Consider the following 27,020-nt stretch of genomic DNA (forward strand, 5'->3'; position numbering starts at 1 on the left):
GGGGCCTATCAGCCTGGGCCCAGTGAGGGGATGTGGGGGACATGTTGGACAGGACAAGGCGGGGAAGTGGAGGAAGTTTGGCAGATGTGGAGAGACAAAGGGCAGCACGGTGGTACAGTGGTTAGCACTGCTACCTCACAGCGCCAAGGGCCCGGTTTCGATTCCCGGCTTGGGTCACTGTCCGTGTGGAGTTTGCACGTTCTCCCCGTGTCTGCGTGGGTTCCCTCCGGGTGCTCCGGTTTCCTCCCACAGTCCAAAGATGTGCGGGTTAGGTGGATCGGCTAAATTACCCTTTAGTGTCAGAGTGATTAGCTGGGTAAACACGAAGGGTTATCATAGAATCCTACAGTGCAGAAGGAGGCCATTCGGCCTATCGAGTCTGCACCGACCACAAACCCACCCGGGCCCTATCCCCATAACCCTATGCATTTACCCTAGCTAGTCCCCCTGACACTAAGGAGCAATTTAGCATGGCCAGTTATGGGGATAGGGCCTGGGTGGCATTGTTGTTGGTGCAGACTCGATGGGCCGAATGGCCTTCTTCTGCACTGTCGGGATTCTTTCCATGAAAACTGTAGGGTTGAGGCCACTGATTGACAAGATGACCTCGGAAGGAGGCACCCTCCCCTAGAACTGACTCAGACACCTCAGAGTGCTGAATAGAGCAGTGGGCCCAACCTTCTTGTGCTGCCGTTACATCAGAGTGATGGTGGGATCAGGCCCTTATTTGGACTTTAAATGTCCACTTAAAGGCCTCAACTGGGCCATGGGCAGGTGGTCCACCCAGCACACCATAAAGGTCATGCAGGGGGCAGGGTCAAGAACATCTTCACAGCCCCGCCCACCTGTCCTCATGTGGCCAGTAAAATTCAGCCCCTTTTTTCAGATGAGCTATTGGTGAATGTAAAAGATTCCACATTCCCTATTTCAATGAGGAGTGGGAGAAACATTCCTGGTGTCCTGGCTAACGTTTAACTCTCAATCAACATCACAAACACCAATCCTCTGGTCATGGGGGCGTGATGATCTGGTGGTATTATTGCGAGATTGTTGACATACAAACTTGGCTAATGTTTTGGGGACCCGGGTTCGAATTCCGCCACGGCAGATAGTGGAATTTGAATTCAATAAAAAATATCTGGAATTAAGAATCTACTAGTGACAGTCTGGGTGACATGGTGGCACAGTGGTTAGCACTGCTGCCTCACAGCACCAGGGACCCTGGTTCGATTCCCGCTTGGGTCACTGTCTCTGTGTGGAGTTTGCATGTTCTCCCCGTGTCTGCGTGGGTTTCCTCCGGGTGCTCCGGTTTCCTCCCACAGTCCAAAAGACGTGCTGGTTAGGTACATTGGCCATGCTAAATTCTCCCTCAGTGTACCCGAACAGGCGCTGGAGTGTGGCGACGAGGGGATTTTCACAGTAACTTCATTGCAGTGTTAATGTAAGCCTACTTGTGAAATTAATATATAAAACCTATATAACTAAAAACTGATTGCAAGAAGAAATTAGATATAGCTCTTGGGGATAAAGGGATCAAGGGATATGGGGGAAGGGGGAGATCAGGATATTGAGTTCGATGATCAACCATGATCAAAATGAATGGCGTAGCAGGCTCGAAGGGCCGAATGGCCTACTCCTGCTTCTGGTTTCTATGCTTCTATGATCTGATTGGGGCCTCAGCCCCACATTCCTGTCTACCCCCAATAACCTGAACAAACAGACACGCACCTTAATCAGCAGGTGTGGTCACAATGTGATGTTGCAGGCGGGATTACCCAAGCTCCCGCCAGTGTGTTTGATTGGAGGCACGGGGGGACTATGTGGCGGGAGACGCAGAAATCGTTTTCACGCCAATGTGAATTTCCAGCAGGATCTTCCTCCGGTACCTCTGGAAGATTTGGCATGAAAATTTGGGGAGGCAGTGGCATAGTGGTATGGTCATTGGATTTATAATCCAGAGACCCAGGACAAGATCCAGGGACCCGGGTTCGAATCCCACCACGGCAGATGGTGAAATCTGAGTTCATTAAAATCTGGGATTAAAAGTCTACAGATGGCCATGAAACCATTGTCACAAAAACCCATCTGGTTCACTAACGTCCTTCAGGGAAGGAAATCTGCCATCCTTACCTGGTCTGACCTATATGGGACTCCAGACCCACAGCAACGTGGTTGATTCTCAGGGTCGGGCAATAAATGCTGGCCCAACCAGCGACGCCCACCTTCCATAAAATGAGGAAAGAAACCCCATTTTCCTCCCCTTGCCATGTTTTAGAATCATAGAATCCCTACAGTGCAGAAGGAGGCCATTCAGTGCATCGGATCTGCATCCACCACAATCCCACCCAGACCCTATCCCCGTAACCCCCACATGTTTCCCCTGCTGATCCCCCTGACACTAAGTGTCAATTTAGCATGGCCAATCCACCTAACCCGCGCATCTTTGGACTGTGGGAGGAAACCAGAGCACCCGGAGGGAACCCACACAGACAGAGGGAGAATGTGCAAACTCCACAAGACAGTGACCCAAGCCGGGAATCGAACCCAGGTCCCTGGCGCTATGAGGCAGCAGAGCTAACCACTGCGCCACCGCACTGTGCTACCCCAATTACTAACTGATATTCGCCTCAAATGGGAGAATACTGCCCAATGGCTGAATGTCCATACAGGTCAGTTGGGAAGTGGGATGAGTGAGCTAGCTGGAGACAGGAACCCACTGCTGCGGGTTCCCAGTTAGTCCCATGAATGGACCATCTGGGGAAAAGCTGATGGCACCAGTGGGAGCTTGCCAACAGGAGAGAGCCCGCACCTTCATTAACCGAGGCTGGAACCCACCATCTAACTGGTCAGCTTCTCTCACTCACCCAGCACGGACCCACTGGGATAAACCAGTCACTGTCATGGCCACAGCTTATGAAGGGGTATCCCCTCCCCCTACCCCTCTACAATGGCTGGGGCCATGTAGGTTTTGTTTTCAATTACCCAACGCTGCAGAGGGAGCTTCCACATTGAAGCATCCTCCCAATCCCCTACCTGCCTCGGCAACACCCACCTCTCCCGATGCCAGCTTCCCCTACTGTGCCTCCCATTTCCCTAATCCACCCGCCAACTTTAATTGGAAGAGACTCCTGGAAATATCTTCCCAATAGGCCCATTCTGGGAAGAACGCAACTGAGATTCTGGCATTTTTAAGAAATTCATGCATGGACAGTGGGCATTGGCCAGCATTTATTACCCATCCATAGTCACCCTTGAGTTTCCACATGAGTGCTTCCAGATTCCTGACCTAGAATTGAATCCCATGCCAGGATTAGGAAGATAGGAATTAGGAGCAGAAGGAGGAAAATTCAGCCCTTCGAGCCTGCTCCGCCATTCAATCAGATCATGGCTGATCTCTCCCTGGTCTCAAACCCACTGTTCCCCATAATCCCCTTATCCTGTTTCCTGTCAGAAATATATCTATCCCCTTCATGAAAGAAGCACGGTGGCACAGTGGTTAGCACTGCTGCCTCACAGCGCCAGGGCCCTGGGTTCGATTCCTGGCTTGGGTCACTGTCTATGTGGAGTTTGCACATTCTCCCCGTGTCTGCGTGGGTTTCCTCCGGGTGCTCCGGTTTCCTCCCACACTCCAAAGATGTGCGGGTTAGGTGGATTGGCCATGCTAAATTATCCCTTAGTGTCAGGGGGATTAGTAGAGTAAATATGTGGGGGTTATGGGGATAGGGCCTGGGTGGGATTGTGGTCGGTGCAGACTCGATGGGCCAAATGGCCTACTTCTGCACTGTAGGGATTCTATGAAACCATCCAACGATTCAGATTCCACCGCGCGATGGGGCAGCAAGTTCCACTAATTCACCACCGTCTGCAAGAAGTAGTCCCTCCTCATCTCAGCTTTCAATCTTTCGCCTCTCAACCTATACCTGTGACCTCTTGTTCTAGATTGTTCCACAAGGGGAAACATTTGGTCCACTTTTACTTTATCAATCCCTTTTAAAGGACTACAACCCAAGCAGGGAAACTCAGCCTCAGGGATAATGTAGGGCTCCAGTGGTATGACACTCAGCTGTCAGTTTGGATTGAGTTCTGGAGCGCAGCGTGATACCTTTCCTTTCCATTTCTCCTCTGTCACGGTCCCGTGATGGCGGATATTCCCGCAAGAGTCAGCGGTCCCTGGCATGTTGCCCAGTCTTCGCATCCAACCCCAGAGAATGGATGTGTCAGCAGGCTGTTCAACATGTAACAGCAACATAGCGGACTGAGCAAGTCCTAACGTAACATCACTGCTTCAGTTTGCATTGGGAATGGAGGGTGCTTACTGGATAGGGATCATTAGGAGATGGCGGCACGGTGGCGCAGTGGTTAGCACTGCTGCCTCACAGTTCCAGGGACCTGTGTTCGATTCCCGGCTTGGGTCACTGTCTGTGCGGAGTTTGCACATTCTCCCCGTGTCTGCGTGGGTTTCCTGCGGGTGCTCTGGTTTCCTCCCACAGTCCGAAAGATGTGCTGGTTAGGTGCATTGGTCACACTAAATTCTCCCTCAGTGTACCCGAACAGGCGCCGGAGTGTGGCGGTTAGGGGAATTTCACAGTAACTTCATTGCAGTGTTAATGTAAGCCTACTTGTGACACTAATAAATAAACTTTAACTTCATAAACTTTAACTAAAATCCGGCTCTATGACTTAATAAATTCTATGATTAAACAGCGCCATCAAATTTTGAAATTGTGTTTAACCTTGCTAACGGGTGAATATTTGAAATGCCTGTGCTTTTGAATGTGTGGAGCAAGGTCGAAGCGATAGAATGTCTTACAGAATCTCAGGATGCTTCAACCTGATTTACAGCCAAGGATGCAGTGTTTGAAGTGTCGCCGGTTTTGTAATGTCGACAGCCAATTCGCGCACAGCAAGCTCTCTCAGACAGCAATGTGATAGTGCCAAGATAATCTGCTGTTAATGATGCTGGCTGAGAGATAAATATAAGGCAGAAGAGCAGAGAGAACTCCCCTGCGTGCTTTTACATAACACCATGGGATATTTGATATCCGCCTCAGAGGTGTAACACTCACACAGTTACTGCAATGTTAACGTGTGACATCGCTGATGTGTTTGCCCATATCACACACAAATCATAGAACATAGAACATAGAAAGCCACAGCACAAACAGGCCCTTCGGCCCACAAGTTGCGCCGATCACATCCCCACCTCTAGGCCTATCTATAGCCCTCAATCCCATTAAATCCCATGTACTCATCCAGAAGTCTCTTAAAAGACCCCAACGAGTTTGCCTCCACCACCACCGACGTCAGCCGATTCCACTCACCCACCACCCTCTGAGTGAAAAACTTACCCCTGACATCTCCTCTGTACCTACCCCCCAGCACCTTAAACCTGTGTCCTCTCGTAGCAACCATTTCAGCCCTTGGAAATAGCCTCTGAGAGTCTACCCTATCCAGACCTCTCAACATCTTGTAAACCTCTATCAGGTCACCTCTCATCCTTCGTCTCTCCAGGGAGAAGAGACCAAGCTCCCTCAACCTATCCTCATAAGGCATGCCCCCCAATCCAGGCAACATCCTTGTAAATCTCCTCTGCACCCTTTCAATGGCTTCAACATCTTTCCTGTAATGAGGTGACCAGAACTGCGCGCAGTACTCCAAGTGGGGTCTAACCAGGGTCCTATAAAGCTGCAGCATTATCTCCCGACTCCTAAACTCAATCCCTCGATTAATGAAGGCCAGTACGCCGTACGCCTTCTTGACCGCATCCTCCACCTGCGAGGCCGATTTAAGAGTCCTATGGACCCGGACCCCAAAGTCCTTCTGATCCTCTACACTGCTAAGAATGGTACCCTTCATATTATACTGCTGCTTCATCCCATTGGATCTGCCAAAATGGATCACCACACACTTATCCGGGTTGAAGTCCATCTGCCACTTCTCCGCCCAGTCTTGCATTCTATCTATGTCTCGCTGCAACTTCTGACATCCCTCCAAACTATCCACAACACCACCTACCTTGGTGTCGTCAGCAAACTTACCAACCCATCCCTCCACTTCCTCATCCAGGTCATTTATGAAAATGACAAACAGCAAGGGTCCCAGAACAGATCCCTGGGGCACTCCACTGGTCACTGACCTCCATGCAGAGAAAGACCCCTCCACAGCCACTCTCTGCCTTCTGCAGGCAAGCCAGTTCTGGATCCACAAGGCAACAGCCCCTTGGATCCCATGCCCTCTCACTTTCTCAAGAAGTCTTGCATGGGGGACCTTATCGAACGCCTTGCTGAAGTCCATATAGACCACATCCACCGCTCTTCCTTCGTCAATGTGTTTGGTCACATTTTCAAAGAACTCAACCAGGCTCGTAAGGCACGACCTGCCCTTGACAAAGCCGTGTTGACTACTTTTGATCATACTAAACTTCTCTAGATGATCATAAATCCTGTCTCTCAGGATCCTCTCCATCAACTTACCAACCACTGAGGTTAGACTCACCGGTCGGTAATTTCCCGGGCTGTCCCTGTTCCCTTTCTTGAATATAGGGACCACATCTGCAATCCTCCAATCCTCTGGAACCTCTCCCGTCTCCATCGACGATGCAAAGATCATTGCCAAAGGCTCCGCAATCTCCTCCCTCGCCTCCCACAGTAACCTGGGGTACATCCCATCCGGTCCCGGCGACTTACCAACCTTGATGCCATTCAATAGTTCCAACACATCCTCTTTCTTTATGTCCACATGCTCGATCCTTTCTGTCCACCGCAAACCAGCAGTACAACCACCCAGATCCCTTTCCACCGTGAATACCGAGGTAAAGTATTCATTAAGCAGCTCCGCCATTTCTAACGGTTCCGCACAAACTTTTCCCCCTTCACCTTTTAAGGGTCCTATGCCTTCACATCTCATCCTTTTACTCTTGACATATTTGTAGAAAGCCTTGGGATTCTCCTTAATCTTACCCGCCAAGGCCTTCTCATGACCCCTTCTCGCTCTCCTAATTTCCTTCTTAAGCTCCTTCCTACATCGCGTATACTCCTCTAAATCCTTAACACCTCCTAGCTCTTCTTCTTATCAGAGTGCGGCATCTTAGTGCTGGAGAATGGAACACCTCCTCCTCCTACACCAGTTCATACGGAGCAGGAGGAGGCCACTCAACCCTTCTACCCTGCTCCTACCATTCAATAGGAATCATGGCTGATCTGACAGTGACTCATCAACATGGAGCACTTCCAGGTCACATTTACAAGACCTGGTTGCAGTGTTAAGACGGTGGTACTCTGCACCAAGAATGCACCTCCATCCTACATGTTACGCAATCTAACCTCTTCATTTGCCAGAAAAATGGCAGCCTTGTGGCTGAGATGCTGCCAATGCATCATCAAAGACAAAGGCTGTTTGTCTCACCAAGCCAACAGTGAGAGCTGGAGACCCAGTGTTGTTCAGATCCGAACTGGCAGGGGCCGCATCATTATTGGAAAGGTTGCGAATACATTCGTTCGTACACAGTCCCACAGCTGAACTTAAAGAGAATAACGTGCATTTATATAGAGTTATGACCTGTGAGCTGGAGGGAGTAGAATCCTACAGTGCAGAAGGAGGCTATTCAGCCCATCGAATCTGCAACGACCACAATCTCACCCAGGCCTTATTCCCTTAACCACATGCATTTACCCTGCTAGTCCTGATACAAAGGGTCAATTTAGCACAGCCAATCCGCCTAGCCGCACATCATAGAAATCATAGAAACCCTACAGTAGAGAAAGAGGCCATTTGGCCCATCGAGTCTGCACCGACCACAATCCCACCCAGGCCCTACCCCGCTATCCCTACATATTTTACCCGCTAATCCCTGCATCCCAGGACACAAAGGGCAATTTTTTAGCATGGCCAATCAACCTAACCCGCACATCTTTGGACTGTGGGAGGAAACCGGAGCACCCGGAAGAAACCCACGCAGACAAGAGGAGAATGTGCAAAGTTCACACAGACAGTGACCCAACTGGGAATCGAACCCAGGTCCCTGGCGCTGTGAGGCAGCAGTGCTAATCACTGTGCTACCGTGCTGCCCAGTATGTCAGTAGTAGATTTTTAATTCCAGCTATTTTGTATTGAATTCAAATTCCACCCCAGTACAGTAAGGACAATTTGTAATTTATTTGAGTTGATTTGATTTGATTTATTATTGTCACATGTATTAACATACGGTTAAAAGTATTATTTCTTGCGCACTATACAGACAAAACATACCGTTCATAGAGAAGGAAGGAGAGGATGCAGAATGCAATGTTACAGTCATAGCTAGGGTGTAGAGAAAGATCAACTTAATATAAGGTAGGTTCATTCAAAAGTCTGACGGCAGCAGGGAAGAAGCTGTTCTTGAGTCGGTTGGTACGTGACCTCAAACTTTTGTATCTTTTTCCCGACGGAAGATGGAAGAGAGAATGTCCGGGGTGCGTGGGGCCCGTGATTATGCTGGCTGCTTTTCCGAGGCAGTGAGAAGTGTAGACAGAGTCAATGAATGGGAGGCTGGTTTGCGTGATGGATTGGGCTTCATTCACAACCCTTTGTAGTTTCGTGTTTCGTGACAGTCTTTGACAGTGCAGGAGCCACACCAAGCTGTGATACAACCAGAAAGAATGCTTTCTATGGTGCGCCTGTAAACATTGATGAGAGTTGTAGCAGACATGCCGATTTTTCTTAGCCTCCTGAGAAAGTAGAGGTGTCGGTGGGCTTTCGTAACTATAGCGTCGGCGTGGAGGGACCAGAAGAGGCTGTTTGTGACCTGGACAACCTAGAAACTTGAAGATCTTGAAGATCTCGACCAGTTTCACTTTATCCCCGTCGTTGTAGACAGGGGCATGTCCTCCACTACACTTCCTGAAGTTGATGACTATTTCCTTCGTTTTAGTGACTTTAAAATGTCTATGGAATCTGTAATTGCTTTTAAGAATGTTTGAAAAGGAATTTTATGAGTTTGCATCAATTGTGAAAGGATCTTTTGTAATTTTCTTGAAATAGAAGAAATATTTGTCCATGTGACCTGGCAGCACTCAACCTGGGACCACTGCCAACAGGAAGGAAATTAACATTCGAATGCCATGTGGCCAGACACAAAGGAGAGCTGCAGACGAAGGACAGCTGCAGCAGAGGGGAGAACAGGGAAGGCACATTTACTAGGAGCTGTTGGATAATGCATTAAACAGGACAGAAAACTGAAGAGACACGTTAAAGAAGCCATCCCCTACGGACAAACCCTCCGAATAAACAGGACCTGCTCAGATGAGGAGGATCACAACAGACACCTACAGACGCTGAAAGATGCCATTGTAAGAACAGGATATGGTGCTCGACTCATCGATCAACAGTTCCGACGCGCCTCAGCGAAAAACCGCACCGACATCCTCAGAAGACAAACATAGGACACAGCGCACAGAGTACCCTTCATTGTCCAGTACTTCCCCGAAGCGGAGAAGCTACAACATCTTCTCCAGAACCTTCAACATGTCATCGATGAAGATGAACATCTCACCAAGGCCATCCCCACACCCCCACTTCTTGCCTTCAAACAACCGCACAACCTCAAACAGACCATTGGCTGCAGCAAACTACCCAGCCTTCAGGAGAACAGTGACCACGACACCACACAACCCTGCCACAGCAACCTCTGCAAGATGTGCCAGATCATCGACACGGATGCCATCATGTCACATGAGAACATCATCCACCAGGTACATGTACATACTCTTGCAACGTTGTCTACCTGATACGCTGCAGGAAAAGATGTCCCGAGGCATGGTACATTGGGGAGACCATGCAGACGCTACGACAGCGGATGAATGAACACCACTCGACAATCACCAGGTAGGAGTGTTCTCTTCCTGTTGGGAAACACTTCAGCGGTCACGGACAATCGGCCTCTGATCTTCAGGTAAGCGTTCTCCAAGGCAGCCTTCACGACACACGACAATGCAGAGTCGCTGAGCAGAGACTGATAGCCAAGTTCCGCACACATGAGGATGGCCTCAACCGGGATCTTGGGTTCATGTCACACTATCTGTAACCCCCACGACTTGCCTGGGCTTGAAAATCTCACTAACTGTCCTGGCTGGAGACAATACACACCTCTTTAACCTGTGCTTAACCCTCTCTCCACTCGCATTGTCTGTACCTTTAAGACTTGATTACCTGTAAAGACTCCATTTCAACCATTATCTTGTAATTGAGTTTGTGTCTGTATATGCCCTGTTTGTGAACACAACTCCCCTCACCTGACGAAGGAGCAGCGCTCCGAAAGCTCGTGCTACCAAATAAACCTGTTGGACTTTAACCTGGTGTTGTGAGACTTCTTACTGAAGAGAGGGTTTGAGCAGGGATTGTGAACTGAGCAATTTTACTGCTGCTGCTTCAGTTTTGCCAGAGCTGACCGGACTGCTTAATGGGGTCTATGGAAGGGAATGGCTAATGGAGTCTCCCGGGAATCTGTGTCAATAAGACTGTGGTGAAGCTGGCTAAGGATATTTTACAGGAGTATGCCGCATGCTGATGTCTCCAGGGACCTTGCTACTTGGCTGCTGCCCAAGGACCGAATCAATTGAGTGATGAAGTGAGAGATCCTACTTACCAGAGGTCGTTTGGAACTGCATATGGCACTGCATATCTGTGGGGTGTGAAACGGATGTGTGAGATGTATCATTGTTGTATCGATTACCTAAAGTAAAATTTACCTTTTTAATTGAAGTATCATTCGCCCGTTAATTCAGGTGTAATTTACATTGGTTAAAGTTAAAGTTAAAATTGCAAAGAGTGAAATTTTCTTGGAATTTCTTTACTTGGGGGTCAGTTGATAAATTTGTTATTTCGGATTCAAGCATCCCCACACGGATTGGAACAATAGTCCCCTTCACAACCTCAGAATGTTCCTAATCACTTTACAGCCAATGATGTACTTCTGAAGGGCGGTCACTGATACAGCAAGCTCCCACACTGAGCAATGCAATAACAGCTAGATTGTCTGTTTCTCACTGATGTTTGGCTGAGGAAGAAATGTTGGCCAGGACGCCGAGTAGGACTCCCCTAGTCTTCCTCAGCAGTGCCGTGAGATTCCTTTCTGTGCATCTGAGAGAGCAAACATCCCACCAGAAAAGTGCCACACTCCCTAAATACTACACTGGGGTGTCAACCACAAGAGTTTGTGCTCAAGTCTCTGGAGTGGGATTTGAACCCGTGACCTTCAGACTCAGAGGTGAGATGAAGGAAGGATGGAGCTGTTGGTGATGCATGAGTCGAGGGTCCTGTAGTGAAGAACTCCTGCAGCAATGGCTTAGAACTTTGATGGTTGGCCTCCAGAAGCCACAAGCATCTTTCTTTGGGGCACTGACCATGAAAGAATCCTGAGTGAAGCAGAAAATGCTGGAAAAGCTCAGCAGCATCTGTGGAGAGAGAACAGAGTTAACATTTTGAGTCTGGATGACTCTTCCACCCATTGCAATCCAGTTTTATAAAGGATGGTCTACATGAGAGATTCTGATGAGCTGCAGGGGATTGCATGTTAGGTGCCTGCAGCTCCCAAGTCAATGGTGACATGTGTCATGTGTCATGTCCTGTCCTGTCCTGTATCATTTGTATAATGGTCATCAAGGGCAACCAATGCCTGCCAAAATTGGAGACTGCTGAAATTTTTATTCCGTTGTGTTAAAGTTGTTCTTTCTGAGCAGTGGTCCTGAAGACAGGGGAGGCGATGGCCTAGTGGTATCATTGCTAGACTACTAATCTAGAAACTCAGCTAATGTCCTGGGAGCCATGATGTGGAGTTGCTGGCATTGGGCTGGGGTGGGCACAGTAAGTAGTCTCACAACACCAGGTAAAAGTCCAACAGGTTTATTTGGTAGCACGAGCTTTCAGAGCGCCGCTCCTTCATCAGGTGAGTGTAGCTCCGAAAGCTCGTGCTATCAAATAAACCTGTTGGACTTTAACCTGGTGTTGTGAGACTACTTAATGTCCTGGGAGCCTAAGTTCAAATCCTGCCACAGCAGATGGTGGGATTTGAATTCAATAAAAGATATCTGGAAATATGAATCGACTGATGACCATGAAATCATTGACGATTGTTGGAAAACCCATCTGGTTCACTAATGTTCTTTAGGGAAGGAAATCTGCCATCCTTACCTGGTCTGGCCTATGTGTGACTCCAGAGCCACAGCAATGTGGTTGACTCTCAACTACCCTCAAAGGGCAACTAGGGATGGGCAATAAATGCTGGCCCAGCCAATGGACTTCCACGTCTCATGAATGAATTTTTAAAAAAGGCATTTTTCAAAAAAATCTGATTTTCTTTCAAATGTGTCGTGAATTCATGTATCTTAGAAGGATAACATTTGGCTTATTGTTGACAGAGTTATCCAATTAGCCCCACTCCCCTATTCTGTCCCCCTGCATAATTAATTACCATTTTTAAAACTATTTATCCAATTCCTTCATGAATGTTTCTGTTGAATATCCACCCCAAGGCAGAACTCTCCATCTCGCTACTCCCAGTGCAAAAATCAATCTTCCAGTGACCTCTGCTTCCTTTGTTAATCATCTGTCTTCTCTGGTCACTGGCTGTTCTGCGACTGAAAAAGGTTTCTCTTCATTTACTCATGGTGGCACAGTGATTAGCACTGCTGCCTCGCAGTTCCAGGGACATGGGTTCGATTCCCAGCTTGGGTCAGTGTGTGGAGTTTGCACGTTCTCCCCGTGACTGTGTGGGTTTCCTCCGGGTGCTCCCATTTCCTCCCAAAGTCCAAAGATTTGCGGATTAGGCTCATTGGCCATGCTAAATTGCCCCTTAGTGTCTGGGATGCGTAGATTAGAGGGATTAGCGGGTAAATAGAGGCTGGATAGACTGGGACTTATTTCTCTGGAGCGTAGGAGGCTGAGGGGTGATCTTATAGAGGTCTATAAAATAAAGAGGGTCATAGATCAACTCGATAGTCAATATCTTTTCCCAAAGCTAGGAGAGTCTAAAACTAGAGGGCATAGGTTTAAGGTGAGAGGGGAGAGATACAAAAAGGTCCAGAGGGGCAGTTTCTTCACACAGAGGGTGTTGAGTGTCTGGAACAAGCTGCCAGAGGTAGTAGTAGAGACGGGTACAATTTTGTCTTTTAAAAAGCGTTTAGACAGTTACATGGGTAAGATGGGTATAGAGGGATATGGGCCAAATGCAGGCAATTGGGATTAGTTTAGGGGTTTAAAAAAAAAGGCAGCATGGACAAGTTGGGCCGAAGGGCCTGTTTCCATGCTGTAAACCTCTATGACTCTATGAAATATGTGGGGTTACGGGGATAGGGCCTGGGTGGGATTGTTGTGGTGCAGACTCGATGGGCCAAATGGCCTCTTTCTGCATTGTAGGCTTTCTATGATTCTATGAAAACCATTCACGATTTTGAACATCTCTATCGAGACTTTCTTGACCTTTCATACTTCCCCCACTATCGGCATCCTGGGGGTTACCATTGACCAGAAACTGAACTGGACTCACCATATAAATACTGTGGCTACAAGAGCAGGTCAGAGGCTAGGAATCCTGCAGCAATTAATCACCCCCTGACCTCCCCAAAGCCTGTCCACCATCTGCAAGGCACAAGTCAGTTGTGTGATGGAATACTCTTCCACTTGCCTGGATGGGTGCAGCTCCAACAGCACTCAAGAAGCTCAACACCATCCAGGACAAAGCAGCCCACTAGATTGGTGCCACATCTACAAGCATCGACTCTCTCGACCGCCGATGTACAGTGGCAGGAGTTTTAAGTTTAAAGCTTATTTATTAGTGTCACAAGTAGGCTGACATTAACACTGCAATGAAGTTACTGTGAAAATTCCCCTTCTGTACCATCTACAAGATGCACTGCAAGAGCTAACCAAGGCTTCTTAGGCAGCATCTACCAAACCCACAACCGCTACCATGTAGAAGGACAAGGAGCAGCAGACACATGGGAACACCACCACCTGCAAGTTCCCCTCCAAGCCACTCACCATCCTGACTTGGAATTTAAAAAAAAATTCATTCACGGGATGTGAGCCTTGCTGACTAGGCCGGCATTTATTGCCCATCCCTAATTGCCCCTGAGAAATATATCGTCTTTACTTCACTGCCAATGGGTCAGAATCCTGGAACTCTCTTCCCAACAGCGCTGTGGATGTACCGACACATCAGGCATTGCAAAGCTTCAAGAAGGCAGCTCACCACCACCTTCTCAAGGGCATTTAAGGATGGGTAATAAATGCTGATCAAGCCAGTGACGCCCACATCCCATAAATGAATTTTTAAAAACTGATGCCACCTTTAGATGTACGAGGCAAGTTTTTTACACAGAGGGTGGTGGGTGCCTGGAACTCGCTGCCGGGAGGAGATCATGGAAGCAGATACGATAGTGACTTTTAAGGAGCATCTTGACAAATACATGAATAGGATGGAAATAGAGGGATATTGTCCCCGGAAGGATAGGATTTTAGTTCAGTCGGGCAGCACGGTCGGTGCAGGCTTGGAGGGCCCAAGAGCCTGTTCCTGTGCTGTAATTTTCTTTAGAAAGGTGGTAGCGGCTGTCGTTGAAGGATGTGGGTAAAGGGTGGTTAAATGTATTCTATCGGCTCGCATGGAGGATAAATGCCAGCAACAGACTCACAGGATCTAACAGCCTGTTTCTGTGTAATTGAGCCGTTTTCCTCCAGGGTTGGGAGAAACTGTTTCCACTGGCAGGAAGATTGGTAACCAGAGGGACGCAGATTTAACATAATTGGCAAAAAAAAAATATAGGATCAGAGATGACAGACTTGTTTTCTGCCCAGTGAGTTTTTTACAATCTGGAATTCGCTGCCAGAAAGGGAGCAGGGAGTAGAATCAACACAAACTTTGGAAAAGGGAACTGGATGTATATTTAACGGGGGAACCACTTGCACGCGGTAGAGGGGTGGGGGGTGGGGATTAGTTGGATGGCTCTCACAAAGAGCTTGCACAGCCACAGTAGGCCGAAAGGCCTCCTTCTGTGCTTGATGATGTTAGCATTATGGATGTCGCCAAAGGCTGACGAGATACCCGTCCCTGGATTAACCCTTCAGGCTCGCCGGCTGGACTGAAAAGGCCTTTAAAAAGACAGCAGTTGCCTGAATGGTCTTTTTGTCAAAGTTAAATGCTGCAGCGGATATTTGCTCCAATGTGGGCAGACGTACCCTGAATCACACAGAACATTTTCACACACCGTGCCAAGCGGGAATGGTATTTTGACTGCACAGCAATAACCCTAGGTGCAAGCACATAATGTTTCTTAGGTTACACAAGACCTCAAGAAAATCTTTACACCAGAAAGCAAACAAACCAGGCATAGAACAGCAAGTCTCGGATATCATATTATAAAAGGGTTCTGTATATACCAATGATCTGCGCACTAAAGAGTTACTGTACTTTTCCATTAGCTTAAAAAAAAACCTGCCTGGAATGTTCCAGTGTTATACTGGTTGTGTAAGGCTGGAAAGTAACCCTCTTTGTTAACACATGGCCTTTTCCCTGAAGAATTCTGTTACTCCCAAATCACCCTCGGCTTTCAGATATGGAGACTAAAGTTTTTTACGTTTCCGTTAAAAAAATACACACGGTGAAGAGGGGAGAGCAAAAATGATTTAAGACGTGGCGAATTGGGACTCCTAATAAAGTCACCCCATTTATCAAACTGTCACCAACACACACAAACCAGCCGAACATTTCGAAACATAGGGAATAGGGGCAGGAGGAGGCCATTCGGCCCTTCAGTCCTGCTCCACCATTCATTTTGATCATGGCTGATCATCCAACTCAATAGCCTGATCTCGCCTTCCCTCCATGTCCATCGATCACTTTATCCCCAAGAGCTATATCTAAATCCTTCTTGAAAACATACAGGGGGGGCGGGGGAGGATTTTCCCGACCCGCCCGCAATGGGAATCGTAGTGGGCAGGACATGGAAAGGTCCGTTGACCTTGGAGGGGATTTTCTGGTCTTGGGCGAGTGTGGCCAGAAAATCCCGCCCACAATGTTTTGGCCTCAACTTCTTTCTGTGGTAGTGAATTCCACAGGCTGACCATTCTCTGGGTGAAGAAATTTCTCCTCATCTCTGTCCTAAACCTCGCAGGTAGAGGAGGTGGTTAAGAAGGTGTTTGGTGTGCTGGCCTTCATCAATCAAGGGATTGAGTTTAGGAGTCGGGAGATAATGATGCAGCTTTATAAGACCCTCGTCAGACCCCACTTGGAGTACTGTGCTCAGTTCTGGTTGCCTCATTACAGGAGGGATGTGGAAATGATTGAAAGGGTGCAGAGAAGATTTACAAGGATGTTGCCTGGATTGGGTGGCATGCCTTATGAGGATAGGCTGAGGGAGTTCGGTCTTTTCTCCTCGGAGAGACGAAGGATGAGAGGTGACCTGATAGAGGTGTACAAGATGTTGAGAGGTATAGATCGGGTGGATTCTCGGAGGCTTTTTCCCAGGGTTGAAATGGTTGCTACGAGAGGGCACAGGTTTAAGGTGCTGGGGAGTAGGTGCAGAGAAGATGTCAGGGGTAAGTTTTTCACTCAGAGGGTGATGGGTGAGTGGAATTGGCTGTCGTCAGTGGTGGTGGAGGCAAACTCGATAGGGTCTTTTAAGAGACTTCTGGATGAGTACATGGGACTTAATAGGATTGAGGGTTATAGGTAAGCCTATATATAAGCCTAGGTGGGTAGGGACATGACCAGCACAACTTGTGGGCCGAAGGGCCTGTTTGTGCTGTAGTTTTTCTATGTTCTATGTTCTTAAACGGTCTACCCTGTCTCCTCAGACTGTGACCTCTGGTTCTGGTCGTCCCCACCATCGGGAACATCCTTTTTGCTTCTAACATCATGCTAGAATCTTATAGGTTTCTATTAGATCCCCTTTATTCTTCCAAACTCACCAACTCAATCTCTCCTAATCCACTAGTCCCACCATCCCAGGAAACCTACCAAAAATTCAATTCCATTTGAGAAAGTGCAGCCCTTCTTTAAAAAAGTCCCGTTAGCCATGTCCTGTTTAACGGACTGTTTATCTTCATGAAGCCTTGGGTCACTGTCTGTGCGGAGTCTGCACGCTCTCCCCGTGTCTGCATGGGTTTCCTCTGGGTGCTCCGGTTTCCTCCCACACTCCAAAGATGTGCGGGTTAGATGGATTGGTCATGGTAAATTGACCCTTGGTGTCCCAAGATGTAAGTTAGGGGGGGATTAGCCATGATACATGTGCGGGGTTATGGGGATAGGGTGGGTGAGTGGGCCTGGGTAAGATGCTCTGTCAGAGAGTCGGTGCAGGCTCGATGGGCCAAATGGCCTCCTTCTGCGCTGGAGGGATTTTATGACTCTATGAAAAGTGTTTGACAAATGATTTCTAGTTTTGGAGGATGGGGAAGCAGAGAAAATGTCTCATTGCTGGTCAGGCAATACGCAGCAACTTGTAGGTATACAGCATCTCCAACATCTCTTAAACCACTTCACATCAACATTGTCAAAGCTAAACCTGGGCCTGGGCTACATACAAGGTGACGTTCAGGACAGGTGACCAAAAGCTTAGCCAAAGAGGTAAGTTTCAGCGAGTGTCGTAAAGGATGAGGGAGAAATAGAAGGTGGTGCGATTCAGTGAATGTATTCCGGAGTTTAAGGTCCAGACATCGGAAGGCTCAGCCACCAGGAAGGATTAAAGTCAGGGATGTATCACCGACTAGAATTTTTTAAAAAAAGATTAAAGTTTATTTATTAGTGTCACAAGTAGGCTTACATTAATAATGCAATGAAGTTCATGGAATGATCATAGAATCCTTATAGTACAGAAGGAGGCCATTTGGCCCATCGAATCTGCACTGATCACAATCCCACCCAGGCCCTGTCCCAGTAACCCCAGGCATTTACCCTAGTTAGTCCCCCTGACACTAAGGGGCAATTTAGCACGGCCAATCCACCTAACCAGCACGTCTTTGGAGTGTGGGAGAAATTGGAGCACCCGGAGGAAACCCACGCAGACACAGGGAGAATGTGCAAACTCCGCACAGATAGTGACCCAAGCCGAGAATGGAACCCAGCTCCCTGGCGCTGTGAGGCAGCAATGCTAACCACTGTGCTACCGTGTCACCCCATTAAATGGAGAAACATGGATATCTCTGAGACATTCAAGGGGAAAAGCAATATTGCAGAGTGCAGCCAGTGCTGCACCTTGATGGTGTTGGATATGGCGAGGCAGTGAGGAGAGTTCGATACTTCAGCCTGGAAGGAAAGCATCTGAAAAGTCATCATTTCTGCACTATATAGTAAAGATAGGGAGAGGTATGGGAAAGTAAGTCCGGAGGATGAATTACATTCTCAAAGCAAGACCAGATAATGACAAGAGGCCTCGATTCAAAGCAGCTAACAGCAAACATGAGGAAATTCTTCTTCAAACAAATCAATATGATCCGGAGGTGGGACGGACTCACAGACTGAGGAATGACGTCATTGATGAAGATACAATGAGGGACATTGGGTAATTCTGGATGGATGAACCTTGCTCATCTGGTGATCATTATTATTGCAGTATTTTCATAGACCCCAGCTTCTCAGTTAATGAATCAAGCTGGAAAATCTCAGCAGGTCTGACAGTATCTGTGGAGAGAGAATAGAGGCAACGTTTCGACTCTGGATGTAGGGTCATCCAGACTTCCAGATGTTAGCATTTTCTGTTTCTGTTTCAGATTCCAGCGGGAGCAATTTGCTTTTACCGTAATGAACTAACCTGCTCGGTCAACCGTCAATGACACAGTGGGCGACACGGTGGCACAGTGGGTTAGCACTGCTGCCTCACAGCGCCAGGGACCCAGGTTCAATTCCCAGCTTGGGTCACTGTCTGTGCGGAGTCTGCACGTTCTCCCCGTGTCTGTGTTGGGTTTTCTCCGAGTGCTCCCGTTTCCTCTCACAGTCCGAAAGACGTGCTGGTTAAGTGCACTGGCCATGCTAAATTTTCCCTCCGTGTACCCGAACAGGTGTTGGAGTGTGGCGACTAGGGGATTTTCACAGTAACTTCATCGCAGTGTTAATGTAAGCCTACTTGTGACACTAAGAATTAAAAAGAAAGCTGTGTAATAACCCTCTGGAGGCAGAAATCCCTTCATCAAATTCCTTTTATTTACAAACTCTAACAGCAGTACACAGAGTGCTCGCAGTCAGCAGTCTACCTCCAGGGATGCCAGAGGAACTGACACTCCCAGTTAAATATAAGGCCAAGACTCCCTGATAGGCCCATTAATTGAATCCTTAATCGGGGAGTTCATACTCCAATAGGCCAACCTCAATGGCCTGATTGGAGTCATTACACTCTGGAATACGCCAGGCTGATTCACTCAGTATCATATCATCAAGTTTCAATCTTTCGTTGTCAGGGACGCCATCTTGATTCCAAGCTGACCCCCATTTGCCCCTCCCCTCCACATATGCCCCCACTTTATCCGGACAGAGCCTCTCATCGCCGTAGTGCCATCGCAAGGGGGGTAATGATAGACATTGAATCTAAACCGATGATCGGATTGTAATGTTGCTGTCTGCTGAACCTCAACGCTGTAAATTATTGCCACACATTGCACGTGATTCCCTCACTCTGATTGGGCAAGTAAGAATGGAAGCAAGGGGAGAGCAGTCACACCCAACTGGAGAGGCGTTGGAGGAGGAGGATGGTGTGGTAAATGGTTACCACGACTACAGACATGTCGAGAAGAAGAAGGAGGGAAACTTTACCTTTGGCCCAGTAATTCTGACACGATTCATTTCGGTGCTGTGAAGGCTGAGCGTGGAATTCTGGGAAAGGTGACAATACATTCAAGGATGGTGAAGGCCAACAGGGGTGTTACTGTCCATCCTGGCACCACACAAACTGGCCCTTTGGCACCTGACCCGTAGGGTTACCAACTATGATTAAATTCCTAGCGGTTTCATCACATGATTTTCCCCCACCCCCACGCACCAGCCAATAGTCGGCCAACACATCCATTCTTGTGACGTATCACCATCCTGCGCCAATTAGTAAACAGAAAGGCTCATTACCCAATTGGATGATACTTGATGGTCATCCAAACATCTGGCAAAGGAGAAAATGGCAAAACAGAAATCTTTAAAAGTTTTTAAGTTTATTTGGGACGGCACAGTGCTACAGTGCCTAGCACTGCTGCCTCACAGCGCCAGGGATCCAGGTTCAATTCTGGCCTCGGGTCACTGTCTGTGTGGAGTTTGCACGTTCTTCCCGTGTCTGCGTGGGTTTCCTCCGGGCGCTCCGGTTTCCTCCCACAGTCCAAAGATGTGCGGGTTAGGTTGATTGGCCACGTTCAATTGCCCCTTAGTGTCAGCGGGACCAGCTAGGATAAATGCATGTGGTTACGGGGATAGGGCCTGAGTGGAATTATTGTCGGTGCAGACTCGATGGGCCGAATGGCCTCCTTCTGCACTGTAGGGATTCTATGATTCTATGATTTATTAATGTCACCAGTAGGCTTGCATTAACACTGCAGTGAAGTTACTGAGAAAATCCCCTAGTCGCCACACTCCAGCGCCTGTTTGGGTTACACTCAGGGAGAATTTAGCACGGCCAATGCACCCTAACCAGCACGTCTTTTGGACTGTGGGAGGGAACCGGAGCACCCGGAGGAAATCTTTTTGGAGTCCTGATGGTTTTTCTCCAAGATGTCACGCAGCAGTGACCTGGAGATGATCTTCGATTCCTGGAAACCCCGGGCCAATCCTGGAGGGTTGTTGCCACCCTACCAACCCCCTGCGGACTTGCCTCGGGATTGCTGCCTCCCGCACCTCTCGGGGGCCAGCCCTGAGCTGGGGAAGACAAGAGGCGCTGGTGAGTGACGGAGGGCCAAAGATCCATCCTGTCACAAAGGATTGGAACTGATGGGTTCCAAAGGATCCCTGCCAAGATGCTGGGCCGTGTATTCACTGCAGGCTGACAACCAGCGATACTCTTCAGTTCCCTCTGTCCTGAGGGCCCTGTGAAACGGTCAACTTAAAGTCTTCAGAAGCAGCTGCCCCCCCTCAGCCCCCTCCCCCACCCCCCTCCCCCCTGTCATCCTGACTATGAAAGCTGCAATAAATTGGGGATTTTATTCACGGAATGCTGCCAGCGGAGGCCTGTTGCGTGGTGTTAATTCCAGCTACAATATTCAACATTTAGAAGTTCACAGAACACCCATTTTGTGCGCTGCCTTGCAACAGAAACCACACTTGCATTTAAAGGCCAACAGGGATATTGGGAGCTCGCAGCTAATAAACATTGTCCGCACTTTCTGTCGCTCACACAGTTATAGCCCTTATTCATTTCAAACAGCGAGGGAATGTAAGGTAAACAATGCCTCGGGTTTCACTAACTCCCACCGCACCCCACCCCCCCCTCCTTCCCACAGTAAAGTGTTGCATGTACATCCCCAGCGATGACAGACCATTGGCCTACTGCAGTTGTGGGTCCCAGGAGACATGACAGGACCCCACGACATATCCTTTCCCCATTAAAAAATAAGCCTAGAAGTGATGAAGACCAACCTTCCCGTTTCCCTGTGACCTAATCCCGGGCTGGGATCTTCCCCGCTCCCTCATTGACAGCTGTGCCTTCAGCAGCCTTGGTCCCTCACCTCTGGAATTCTCTCTTCTCCCTGCCTCACTGCCTCGTTTAAGACACTCCTCAAAGCTGCTTGACTTCTCTGATCGAGAATCTGCTCCCCTGGGCCGGAATTCCTCTGCTGTTCACGTCCCGCCTCCACTGCCGGTGAGGACGGAGAATTTGACACTCAGCCAAATCTTCATTCATTGCAGCGGGACTGGAGAATCCCAGCCGGCCAGAAAATTCCGGCCCTGATTGCTCCCCATGTAGCTCAGTATCCCAATTCTCTATGCCGACGCTCCTATGAAATGTACTTGGGACACGTGACCTCACCAAAGGCTAGATAAATACAACCTGCTATTGTTGTGGGGTTGTCAACGCTCCAGGATTGCCCTGGAGTCTCCAAAGGGGCCTCACAGCGCCAGGGACCCGGGTTCGATTCCTGGCTTGGGTCACTGTCTGTGCGGAGACTGCACGTTCTCCCCAGGATCTGTTGCCAATCGATTAGTTCTGCCTCCCCCCCACCCTGTTCCCTTTCTCCACTCGTGTCCCCATTCTCCCCCTCCACCCACCCCACCCCCTGGTGTCCGGGTCAATATTCATCCCTCAATCGACGTCACTCAGTACAGACTATCCGCTCACTTTCACATTGCTGTTAGTGGGAGCTTGCTGTGCACAAATCGGCTCCCTACACTACAACAGTGGCGAGGCTCCAAGTTCATTGGCTGTAAAGCAATTATCTATGACCTGAGGACATGGCACAGTGGTTGGCACTGCCACCTCACAGCGCCAGGGACCCGGGTTCAACCCCGGCCTCGGGTCACTGTCTGTGTGGAGTTTGCACATTTCCCCCTGTCTGCATGGGTTTCCTCCGGGTGCTCCGGTTTCCGCCCACCGTCCGAAAGATGTGCTGGTTAGGTGGATTGGTCGTGCTAAATTGCCCCTTAGTGTCCCAAAATGTCGAGGTGAGATGGATTGGCAGGGCGGGGTGTGAGTTGCCTGTCAGAGGTAAGATACACTGTCAGAATGTCAGTGCAGACTCAATGGGCCAAATGGCCTCTTTCTGCACTGTAGGGATTTTGTGAAATGGTCCACCCAGCGTCCCACACAATGAGCTGAAAACCAGTGGAATAAAAGACACAATGTCAGCCGTACAAGTCTCATAGAAATTCCATTTAGGACGGAGATGAGGAGACATTTCTTCACCCAATGAGCCATAGAGATTTACAGCATGGAAACAGGCCCTTCGGCCCAACTTGTCCATGCTGCCCTTTTTTTTAAACCCCTAAGCAAGTCCCAATTGCCTGCCTTTGGCCCATATCCCTCTATACCCATCTTACCAATGTGACTGTCTAAATGCTTTTTAAAAGACAAAATTGTACCCGCCTTTACTACTACCTCTGGCAGCTTGTTCCAGACACTCACCACCTTCTGTGTGAAAAAAAAGTCCCTTTTGTATCTCTCCCCTTAAACCTATGCCCTCTAGTTTTAGACTCCCCTACCTTTGGGAAAAGATATTGACTATCTAGCTGATCTATGCCCCTCATTATTTTAAGAGTGGTGAGCCTGTGGAACTCATTACCACAGGAAGTAGTTGATGGCAAAACATTGAATGTATTCAAGAGGCGGCTGGATATAGCACTTGGAGTGAATTGGATCAATGGTTATGGAGAGAAAACAGGATTAAGCTATTGAGTTGGACGATCAGCCATGATTGCAATGAATGGCGGAGCAGGCTCGAAGGGCCGAATGGCCTCCTCCTGCTCCTATCGTCTATGTTTCTATGGAATCATCACCATATCTCACAACTGGTTGCCTTGAGTTCCAAGAGGTTTTTTTTATATAAACTTGTGGTTAAGACCTGCAATGTCTTGTACAGCAACTTGCATGCATTTGATGGATTAGGTTACCTGAAGTATTTTTATAGCCAGTGTCCTCGGCACTCTTAACGGTTGTTACATATTCAGGCCGGTCCCATTTAACCATGCTGTGATTGCTGTCATCTCCTGAAATGTACAGACAATGACCTCCACTACTGCAAACAGAGAGCCTTTCTATTTTCACCACATCTTGCGGGGTTCCTGTCCGGGAGAATTTATTTTGTGGAAATCTCGCTGCTTTCAAACCTCACCCTCCGCGGGGCAGAAATGAAGAAATTTGCCGGGGTTTCGGTGAAGTGTGCCAATCACATGCTTTGAACATACTCTTTACACTCAGCTCCTTGACAATTTAAAACGCGGGAGGCGTTACAAAAAAGTATCTTTGGAATGTGCGCCAATATTTCCTGGGATTGAAAAAACATTATCATTGTGCTGGAGCCTGGGTTGCCGAGATTTTTAACTCGGTTATCATTAAATTATGATGTTTCTTTCAATATAACTGTTGCCGGGGGTGCAGTGAGATGGAGGGGGTGGGGGTAGAATTGGGTACCACTTACCATCAGCACCACCTACTGGTTTGGACCACATCTACAAATCATAGAAATGCTACGTTATTATTCCAAAGGGAGACGCCTTTCACTTTAAGCAAACCCAAAAGGAATAACTTTGCATTTCTGTAGCGCTTGTCACATCATAGAATCCCCACAGTGCAGAAGGAGGCCATTTGGCCCATCGAGTCTGCACCGACAACAATTCCACCTAGGCCCTATTCCCGTAACCCCGCATATTTACCCTGCTAATCCCCCTGACACCAAGGGAAAATTTAGCATGGCCAATTAACTTAACCCTCACAGGGCAACACAGTGGTTAGCACGCACAGCGCCAGGAACCCGGGTTCGATTCCCGACTTGGGTCAGTGTCTGTGTGGAGTTTGCACATTCTCCCCGTGTCTGCGTGGGTTTCCTCCCACAGTCTAAAGATGTGCAGTTAGGCGGATGGACCATATTAAATTGCCCCTTAGTGTCAGGGGGACTAGCTAGGGCAAATACATGAGGTTATGGGGATAGGGCCTGGTTGGGATTGTGGTCGGTGCAGACTCGATGGGCCGCCTTCTGCACTGTAGGATTTTATGACCTTTGGAGCGTGTTTAGAAACCGGAGCACCTGGAGGAAACCCACGCAGACACGGGGAGAATGTGCAAACTCCACACAGACAGTGACCCAAGCAGGAATCGAACCCGGAGTCCCTGGGGCTGTGAAGCAGCAGTGCTAACCACTGTGCCACCGTGCCACATCCTCAGGTCATCCCAGAAGTGCTTTACAGCCAATGAACCTGGAGCCTCATCACTGTTGTAGTGTAGGAAGCTGATTTGTGCACAGCAAGCTCCCATTAACAGCAATGTGAAAGTGAGTGGATAGTCTGTACTTCGTGACGTCGGTTGAGGGGTAAATATTGACCCGGACACTGGGGGAGTGGGTGGAGGGGGAGAACGGGGACAGGAGTGGAGAGGGGGGAGAGGGGGAAACGGGGTGGGTGTGGGGAGCAGAACTAATCGATTGGCAGCAGATCCTGGAAGTCTGAACGAGAAAGGGAAAATGCTGGAAACAAACTCAGCATCTGTAGAGAGAGAAACAGAGTTAACGCTTCAGGTCTGTGAGCTTTCAACAGAACTGGGAAAAGTTAGAGATGTCAATAGGTTTTCGAGTAAGAGGTGGAGTCAATGGCCTAGTGGTATTATTGCTAGACTATTAATCCAGAAACTCAGCTAATGTTCTGGGGACCCGGGTTCGAATCCCACCACAGCAGATGGTAGAATTTGATTTCAATTTTACAAATCTGGAACTAAGAATCTACTGATGACCATGAAACCATTGTCGATTGTCGGAAAAACCCATCTGGTTCACTAATGCCCTTTAGGGAAGGAAATCTGCCATCCTTACCTGGTCTGGCCTACATGTGACTCCAGACCGACAACAATGTGGTCGACTCTCAACTGCTCTTGGGTAACGAGGGATGGGCAATAAATGCTGGACCAGCCGGGGACGCCCATGTCCCAGGAATGAATTTAAAAAAGGCGGATGGGGCACGGATCTTGAATGACAGGAAACAAAAGTCATCCAAGGCAAAAGGGAATGGGAATGGGGCAAGAAGAGAAACAAATGGACAACAGGGAGGTTCCACGGTTTAATACATTGCTGATTGTATCTTATCAGGATTCATGGCTGATTGCGAATAGTGCAGGGTATAGAACATGGAGTATTTAGAAAGAGGCAAATTCAGCTTCAATCTGGCAATCGTGCACAAAATGTTTCGATTGGAGAAAACACGGATGTTATTTTGAAATTGCTGGCAGTGTTTAGAGGCTTGGCAATTGTTACGAGTGTAAATCATTCGTCCGCCCTCAGACTAGCTTATTGAGTTGTACAATCACACAAGATGTAACTACAATGTTCACGTGAAAGGCTGCTTTCATAGAATACAGAGCCACCACTCAGATATATATATCTATGATAGTAATATATACTGAAATTTATCTATATATATCAATGTCAAATATATATCTGGGATATTAATAACCAGAGAAAGACATTTATCACAAGAAGGCACCGCACACACACTCACACTCACACTCACACACACACACACTCACACTCACACTCACACACACACACACTCACACTCACACTCCCACACACACACACTCACACTCACACTCACACTCACACACACACACACTTCACCACTCACACTCACACTCACCTTACACACACCACTCACACACACTCACACACTCACACTCACACTCACACTCACACCACACTCACACTCACACACACACTCACACTCACACTCACACTCACACTCACACATCTCACACACACACACACTCACACACACACTCACACACACACACTCACACTCACACTTTCACACACACTCACACACACTCACACACACACACTCACACACACACTCACACACACACACTCACACTCACACTCACACACACTCACACACACTCACACACACACACTCACACACACACTCACACACACACTCACACTCACACACACACACACACACACCACACTCACACTCACACTCACACACACACACACTCACACTCACACTCACACACACACACACTCACACTCACACTCACACACACACACACTCACACTCACACTCACACTCACACTCACACACACACACACTCACACACACTCACACACTCACACTCACACTCACACACACACACACACACACACACTCACACTCACACACACACTCACACTCACACTCACACACTCACACACACACACACTCACACACACACTCACACACACACACTCACACTCACACTCTCACACACACTCACACACACTCACACACACACTCACACACACACACTCACACACACACACTCACACTCACACTCTCACACACACTCACACACACTCACACACACACACTCACACACACTCACACACACACACACACACTCACACAC

At 48.3% G+C, this 27,020-nt stretch overlaps 1 protein-coding gene across 1 annotated transcript in view; it reads left to right on the plus strand.

Annotated features, from left to right (window-relative positions):
- The window catches only part of LOC144498487 (host cell factor 1-like), a 467,986-nt gene that overhangs the window by 436,177 nt on the left and 4,789 nt on the right, over positions 1-27,020 (plus strand). The window lies entirely within an intron of this gene.

This window comes from Mustelus asterias, chromosome 9 (genome assembly GCF_964213995.1).
Source record: "Mustelus asterias chromosome 9, sMusAst1.hap1.1, whole genome shotgun sequence".
NCBI classification, from domain to species: domain Eukaryota; kingdom Metazoa; phylum Chordata; class Chondrichthyes; order Carcharhiniformes; family Triakidae; genus Mustelus; species Mustelus asterias.